This window comes from Solanum verrucosum, unplaced genomic scaffold (genome assembly GCF_900185275.1).
Source record: "Solanum verrucosum unplaced genomic scaffold, falcon-dt-bn FXZP01000116.1, whole genome shotgun sequence".
NCBI lineage: Eukaryota > Viridiplantae > Streptophyta > Magnoliopsida > Solanales > Solanaceae > Solanum > Solanum verrucosum.
Genome location: NW_026020293.1, coordinates 31,425 through 39,006, shown reverse-complemented (window position 1 = coordinate 39,006; position 7,582 = coordinate 31,425). Strand labels below are relative to the sequence as shown.

Here is a 7,582-nt window from a genome sequence, read left to right as displayed (position 1 = left end):
TTCACAGTTCATGTTTATTCTTTTTGATGTTAATGTACTTAATCTTTCTTTTACTATTTCTAAATCTTCTTATATGTTAATTTCATTATAACTATAGTCATTCTTGTCTATGACTGTGACTATTCTTTCAAAAGGATCTTCTATTTTTATTTTTTTTATTTTATTTTTTGCTGTTATTTTATGTTTTGTCGTTAAAACATATAAGTTTTTACATCTAGCTGTAAATATTTTACTTCCCGGGGCTAATTCTATTCCTGACATTCTCCAATATAATACTAACAATTTATCTATATTTCTGTCATTTATTGCTACTGAGTAATTAGCACTTATTATAAATTTAAATTTTTGGTATATGAGGTTACCTTTTACCGCACTTATTATACTTTTTTCTATGGGTTGTATAATTCTATCATCTGCTAAGTATATTTCTATGGGTGTGTCTATTCCTTCTCTAAAACATGCTTTTATTAGTATTTCTGTTCCTCCTAATTGTACATATTTAACTGGATTTTTAGCCTTAATATCTTGTATTTCTTTATTTATTTTTCGTTTATTTATTATTGGTATTTTGGCCTTTCCTTTAGTGTATTTGCAATCTATGATATGTTCTCTTTGACTTACTACATAATATTCTTCTTTTTGTCGTTTAAACCAGTTTCTTATTGTTGGTATTTCGAATATTTTTGCTACGCTTAGGTCTAATTCTTTTCCTTTTATTTGTTCAAATATACTATTATCAAATATTATTTTATGTTCTAAAGATTCTTCGTCTTGATGTTCTTCTTTATTTATTATTTGTATGTCTGCTTCAGTCATTTGTTATATTATAGAATTCTTTATCTGATTATATTTCTATGTTACTATCTATTTCATTTTTTGATATTTCATATATGCTATCTTCACTTTCTAATTCATAATCTATGTACTCTATTTGTGTATATTTTTCATCGTCTATTATTATTGCTGATATTTGTTTTTTCTTTGGATTTTTAGGTAATTTACAATCTCTAGATATATGTCCTAATTTTTCACAATTATAACAAGTACATTCCGTTAGTTTTCTTTTTGGTCTATATGGTCTTTTGGTTTTGTAGTTTTTTACATAGTACCTTCTTCTTGGTTTTTTATATTTATATTTTGATCTATATTTTTTATTATATTTCTTTCTATTTTTATAATACATATCCGTACAACCAAATTGGGGTGTTGTTTTATTTTTGCAACATGCTAAGTTTTTTACTAATATTTTTTCCATTTTTATTTCTTCTTTATGCTTTTCACATAGTTCCATAAACCATCGTTGCAAGAATTTCATTCTAGCTCCTAAGGTGTCCGTTAATTCTGCTTCATTCCAACTTTTTATTACTTTTGAATTAAAAGGTTCTGGTAATTTTGTAAAGTATAATTTTCTTATTTCTTTACTTTCTTCTATGCTATATGTTCCTTTATAATAGTATTCTCTAAATGCACATGTATATTCATCTATGTAACACATATTACATATTGCTAATTTTGTCATTAGATTCCGATTTATGATTTTTTCTTTATTTTGTTCTTCTACATCTGTTGCCATACTACTAAATTCATTTATTATAGCTATTTCGTATTTATATAATATTTCCATGGTTGTAGTGGCTATTCCACCATCAAATTTCTTATTATTTCTTAAAGTTGTTAAGCTTTCACTTGTTGAATTTTGTAGCCATAATTTTACTGTTCCTATAAGTGTTCTTTCTATGTATCCTGGTGCCTCTGCTATTACTATCTTGTTATCTATTAATTGTTTTGATATGTATCCTATCCATAATTGGATTGTTTTATTTATATCTGTTACACAGTCTAAATCTAAAAAATCATGCTGTCCAGTTATTGGTTTGGGCGTCCATTTTCTACTTAATCTTTTATCTCATGTAGTTTTTTTTTTATCATATTGTTCATAATTTTCATTATAATATTTTGGATTAAAATTTTTTGGGTTTTTTACTCCTGATGTGCTAGGTTTTTCGTCCATGTCTACGTCTTCTGTATTTACTTCTAAATTCTTTGTATTATCTATGTTTGCTAAAAGTTCCGTTTATGTTTCGCTTGTTTCCGAATGTTGTTCTACATCATCATCGTTTATTTCATCAACTCTTATTTCGGGTAGATTATCTTGGTTATTTTCTTCTTTTTCTCCTAATTCATCTTGTAATTGCAATTTTTCTTTAAATTTAATTATCTCATTTGCTAATTTTGTTTTTTGTTCTTTTTCTTTTTGTTTAATTTCATACATTTCTTTTAATATTGCTAGCTCTTTTTCTAGCTCTATTATTTTAGTATTTTTTACTTCTAATTGTTGTACTTCCTTTTTTGCTTGTTGTTTTATTTTTTCAATTTCCGTTCTTCTATCTATTTCTTCATTTTCTTTTGTTATTCTTACCATAGCAGTTAAACTATCTTCTAGTTTTACCGTTTCTTTTTCTAACATTAAATTTATATTGTCACCTATTTTCTTATATCTTCTTCCTAGATTAGAAAATATTATCTTTATTTTTAATCCGTCGTAATTTTCATATGTTTTTTCATCTATTGTGTATTCTTCTTTATTCATTTATAAATTATGTTGTAGTTTATATTCTAAGTTATTTATTTGTATTTCTAGATATAAAATAGTCTTTCTTTGTGCTACTATAAATTTGTGACAAATTCCTGCGAATATATTATTGTTAAGTCTATTTTGCCTATGTTCTAGTTCTTGTCGTTTTTCTATAATTATTTCATTAAGTTTTTGTCTATATTCATTATTCTTGTTATTCATTGTATTTTTAAATATTGAATATATTTATATTCTATTTTAGATATATCATCTATTAATTGATCTAATTTTTCATTATCAGTCTTTGTGATATTAAGTTTTTTATATTCCGGATATAATTTATTTAATTTTCTTCTTATTTTTCTTAATTTTCTACTCGTATGTTTCTTACCGTGTTTCTTATTATCCATAGATCTGATACCACTTTTCGTAGTGGAACTAGTAGTTAGTGAATTCATGAAAGTGATAGTATGGTAGATGGTAGTGTGCTAGGTGAGTAACTTATTTTTAAGATTTTATTATAATATCTTTTTACTAAGTGTCCTACTTGTCCCACTTACTAACTTGGAATTTGATATTTTAGGAAGTTTAATGAGCTCATTTTTTTTCTTTTCTACTTTCTTGTTTAATTGTGTCTTTTATTTGTAAATTTACGAGTTTGTTATAGTTTAAAAATATTATGTTCACACTTCAAATATGATGAAGTTTCACAAACGTAAGAGCCTCACATTTTTCATGTGATTTAATTTCTTCAATGCTTTTACCTTTGATGATTATGATGTGGGGGGGGGGGGGTGTCTTCCGTAAGTGGCTAATTCTCAGGGTTTATTCCAAAACCTCTATGGAATCTCACCAACATAGAGGATTTGGACCTTGCTTATAATCATCTTGAAGGACCAATCACCAATCATCTATCATCTATCACATATCATATCATTATATATATATATATATATATATATATATATATATATATTTATATATATATAGAAGAGAACCTTAGGCCCACCTACGTGGCGCCACCACAAACCAAAATTCCCTTTTAATTTATTTATTTACAAAACTAGCTTTCCCCTTTCATGAAAAGTTGTGAAATTTCTGAAAAATTACAACTTTTATGAAGAGTTGCCACTTTAATGAAGAGTTGTGACTTTTATGAAAAGTTGCAACTTCTATGAAAAGTTGTGACTTTGATGAAAAGTTGTGACTTTGATGAAAAGTTGCGACTTTAATGAAGAGTTGCAACTTTTATGAAAAGTTGTGACTTTTATGAAAGGTTGTGACTTTTCCGAAGGGTTGCAACTTTTCCAAATAGTTGTAACTTTTCCAATAAGACACAATAAACATTTGTTCACACTACCCTTTATTGTCTATAAATAGAGGGGTTTCCTCTCATTTTAAAACAACAAAAATTCTTAACCTCCTTCTCCTCTTCTTCTTCTTCTTCTTCTTCTTCACAATTAAATATTTGTGTACTTTGCTCATGTTGAGTGGCTCACTGACACCATTTCTTATGTTACAAATGTTGGTATGTATTTTATAGTCATTTATTTATGCTTATTTTATTAGGGATAAATGATACGATGTAATAATTTTCATTTTCCTTTACACTATTAATGTTTGTTACTACGTAATCTTGTATGTAAGATAATATAGTGTTTTAGTTTTAATGATTGATAGGTTTTAAGTATTATTTTATAAATTCCATGATATAAAATTCCTACGCGAAGCGCGGATAAATTTACTAGTTTCTTTAGATTTGGAAACCTCAGGTTGTTATTAATTGGAAATAACAATTTTGATGGACAACTGGATTTCTTAGCCTTTAACAGAAGTTGGATGCAACTTGAATGCCTAGATTTTTATTCAATTCCCTAACAGGTCCAATTCCTTCTAATGTCAGTGGTATGCAAATCCTATATTCACTCATCTTGTCATCAAACCACTTGAATGGGACTGTATCTTCCTAGATATTCTCCCTCCCTTCATCAGGGCAGTTATACTTGAATGATAACCTTTTTAGTGGAAATATTCAGGAGTTCTATTCCGAATCATTGTATCTTTTTTCTCTGAAACAAAATTAGCTGCAAGGTCCTATTCCACAGTCACTCCTAAACCTGTAGGGCCTACGGTTAATTCTCCTTTCACGAAATAATCTCAGTGGACAGATTGCTTCAACCATCTGCAATCTAACAAAACTGTTTGTGCTAGACTTGGGCAACAATAATTTGGAGGGAACAATCCCACTATGTTTAGATGAGATGAGTGAACTTCATGGCTTTGGATTTAAGCAACAATAGCCTTAGCGTCTTTGATCAATCACGAATATTTGATAGTTCTTGATTTAGGTAAAAACGAATTGAATGACAGATTTCCTAAATGGTTGGGAAACCTACCTAATTTGCAGATTTAAACTTGACATCCAATAAGTTCTATGGCCCTATAAAAAATTCATGGACTGACAACTTGTTTGCTCAAATTCGAGTCATATATCTCTCATCAAATGGATTTAGTGGAGATTTGCTAGTGAGCCTTTTTGAGAATTTTGAAGCCATGAAAATAACTGGTGAGAACAGTGGAACACGAGAGTATGTAGCAGATAGGGCTTCTTATTATTACACAAATTCCTTGATAGTAACAACAAAGGGAAAGGAGCTTGAACGTCCTCAAGTTTTTACAATAGACCTAATCATCAATCTCTCAAGAAATAGATTTGAAGGTCATATCCCAAGCATTATTGGGGATCTCATTGGGCTTCATACGATGAATTTATCTCATAATCACCTGGAAGGTCACATACCAGCATCACTGCATGAATTATATGTTCTTGAATCATTGGATCTCTCATCAAACAAAATCATCGGAGAAATTCCACAACAACTTGCCTCCCTCACATCACTTGAAGTCTTTAATCTCTCTCACAATCATCTTGTTGGGTGCATCCCCAAAGGAAAACAATTTGATACATTTTAGTATAGCTCATACCAAGGAAATGATAGGTTACATGGATTTCCTCTCTAAAAATATTGTGGTGGTGATGATGGGATACCACAAACAACGAATCCAGTTGAGCTAGATCAAGAAGAAGGAGGAGATTCACCAATGATCAGTTGGCAAGCGGTTCTAATGGGTTATGGTTGTGGTCTAATTATTGGACTATCGGTAATATACATAATGTTGTCAACTCGATATCCAAAATTGTTTCCGAGGGTGTTTGAAGAATTGGAACAACAAATTACAACAAGAATGCAAAAGCGCAAGAAAAAATATTAGTGTGTAACCTCCAAGTATTCAATTTGATCTATATTCATATACTAGTATCTGGACACGTGTATTCCATGTTAATTTGTTCAAACTTTTTCATTGATATGGAGGGTGTATATAATAGTTAAATATGTTTGTTTTAAAAAATTCAAGCTTATTCTTACTAAAATAAAGAAATTAAAACACATATCAATTCTCTCTTTACATATAAAGTAGAAACAACTGCAAAAAGTATATCTCGAAATTTGACAAAATTAAGTTAAGTATGACTTTTGGGTCAACTTCAAATGACCATCACTTCTAGATCAGGATGTGTTTGGTGTACTACTAGATACAGTAGGAAAGATCTTTGAATTATCTTTCCGACGCCGCCGAGTTTGCACGATTTCGAGTTCGTATGAATGAGAGATGCCCATTTGAAGTTGGGATGTCTAGTTATGGAAAGTCAAAACTAGATTTTGGAAGGGTATTTTGGTCTTTTCCATACCCAATTAATTAATTTCATTTTTGATAATTAAGTTGGGGTCTAAACTGATTGAATTCAGTTTACGCTTTTGAAATTGAGTTAGGGTTTTCAGAGAAGAGAAAAGAATAGGGGAAAATAGAAGGAGAAACAAGGAAATCGTCAAGTTCTTGAAGAATTGCTTGTGGATTTCGTCAAGGGGTGATCCCTCCGAGTTATGTGAGATCACATAGTGTTGGATTAGTTCACGCACGGGCAAATCATGATTTATTTCAGCTAATTTAGGTTCTTGAAGGTTTAGAAATCGAGTTCTTGATGGATTTGTTTGAAGTTCTATTGAGTTCTTGATTGTTGGAGTTGTTGAGTAGTTCTTGATTTAAATTCATGAAATTAGGTGTCGTTTTGAGAAGATTCTTGCATATTTGGATTTTGTAGTCGAATCTAAGTGTTTGGGGAAAGACCCAATTAAATCTAGAGGGTTTAGAGTTGAAAAATGACCAAGAGAATTCGTCAAAAATCTGGGAAAGGGGGGAGGGGCAGGGGCACCGTGCCACTCAGAGCTCCCCACAAATTGCTCTTAAGTTTGGCCTCTAGGGTATCGGGCCATCCAGAATGCCCCAAGCCAATCTCCAAAGTTCAGCCTCAGGCGCCCTGCACCACTCAAAGTGCCTGGGACGCCAGGTTCTCTACCTATTCCCACTTCTTTCCATTTCAGTTCCCTAGCAACGTACCTAAGTTTTCTAGTTGATTTCTACACTTTAAGGTACGTCTAAACAACATGAAATAATCAATAGCATGAGATCGTGAGCATTCAAGTCAGGATAAGTTCATAGAGTTTTCCAAAAATCTTTTACAAACGTTTTAACTTTATTTTAAGACTGAGTTTTGAGTTGAGTAAAGGTTGAAGTTCGTTTCTTCAAAGAGTATATGGGGAATTTGTATTGCCAAAGAGTTTAAAATGTTTTCACATTTAAGTAAGAAAGGAAACTAATATTTCCAAAGAGCCTTTGAGCTAGTTTTCACAAAAGAGTAAATGCTTTCACAATTAAGCAAGAGTGAAAACTTTGATTTCCCAGAGGATCCTTTGAGTTAAGTTTTGAGGAATTATCTCAAACCATAGAAAGAAGTATGCTTTTAAACGTAATAGCTAGTATTATACTTTAGGCGTAGTATTGAGCACTGATATGGATCCACTTAGTAGTTAGGTTCTATACCCTCGGCAAGGTATAGAACGACCCTAGAGCGTGAGGCAAAATGTTGTATTATCATAATAGCTCTTA

At 30.6% G+C, this 7,582-nt stretch overlaps 1 pseudogene; it reads left to right on the top strand.

The window, feature by feature from the left end:
- Positions 1–3,045: 3,045 nt before the first annotated feature.
- LOC125834613 (receptor-like protein Cf-9 homolog) lies at positions 3,046–5,848 on the top strand (annotated as a pseudogene).
- The last annotated feature ends 1,734 nt before the right edge of the window (positions 5,849–7,582 follow it).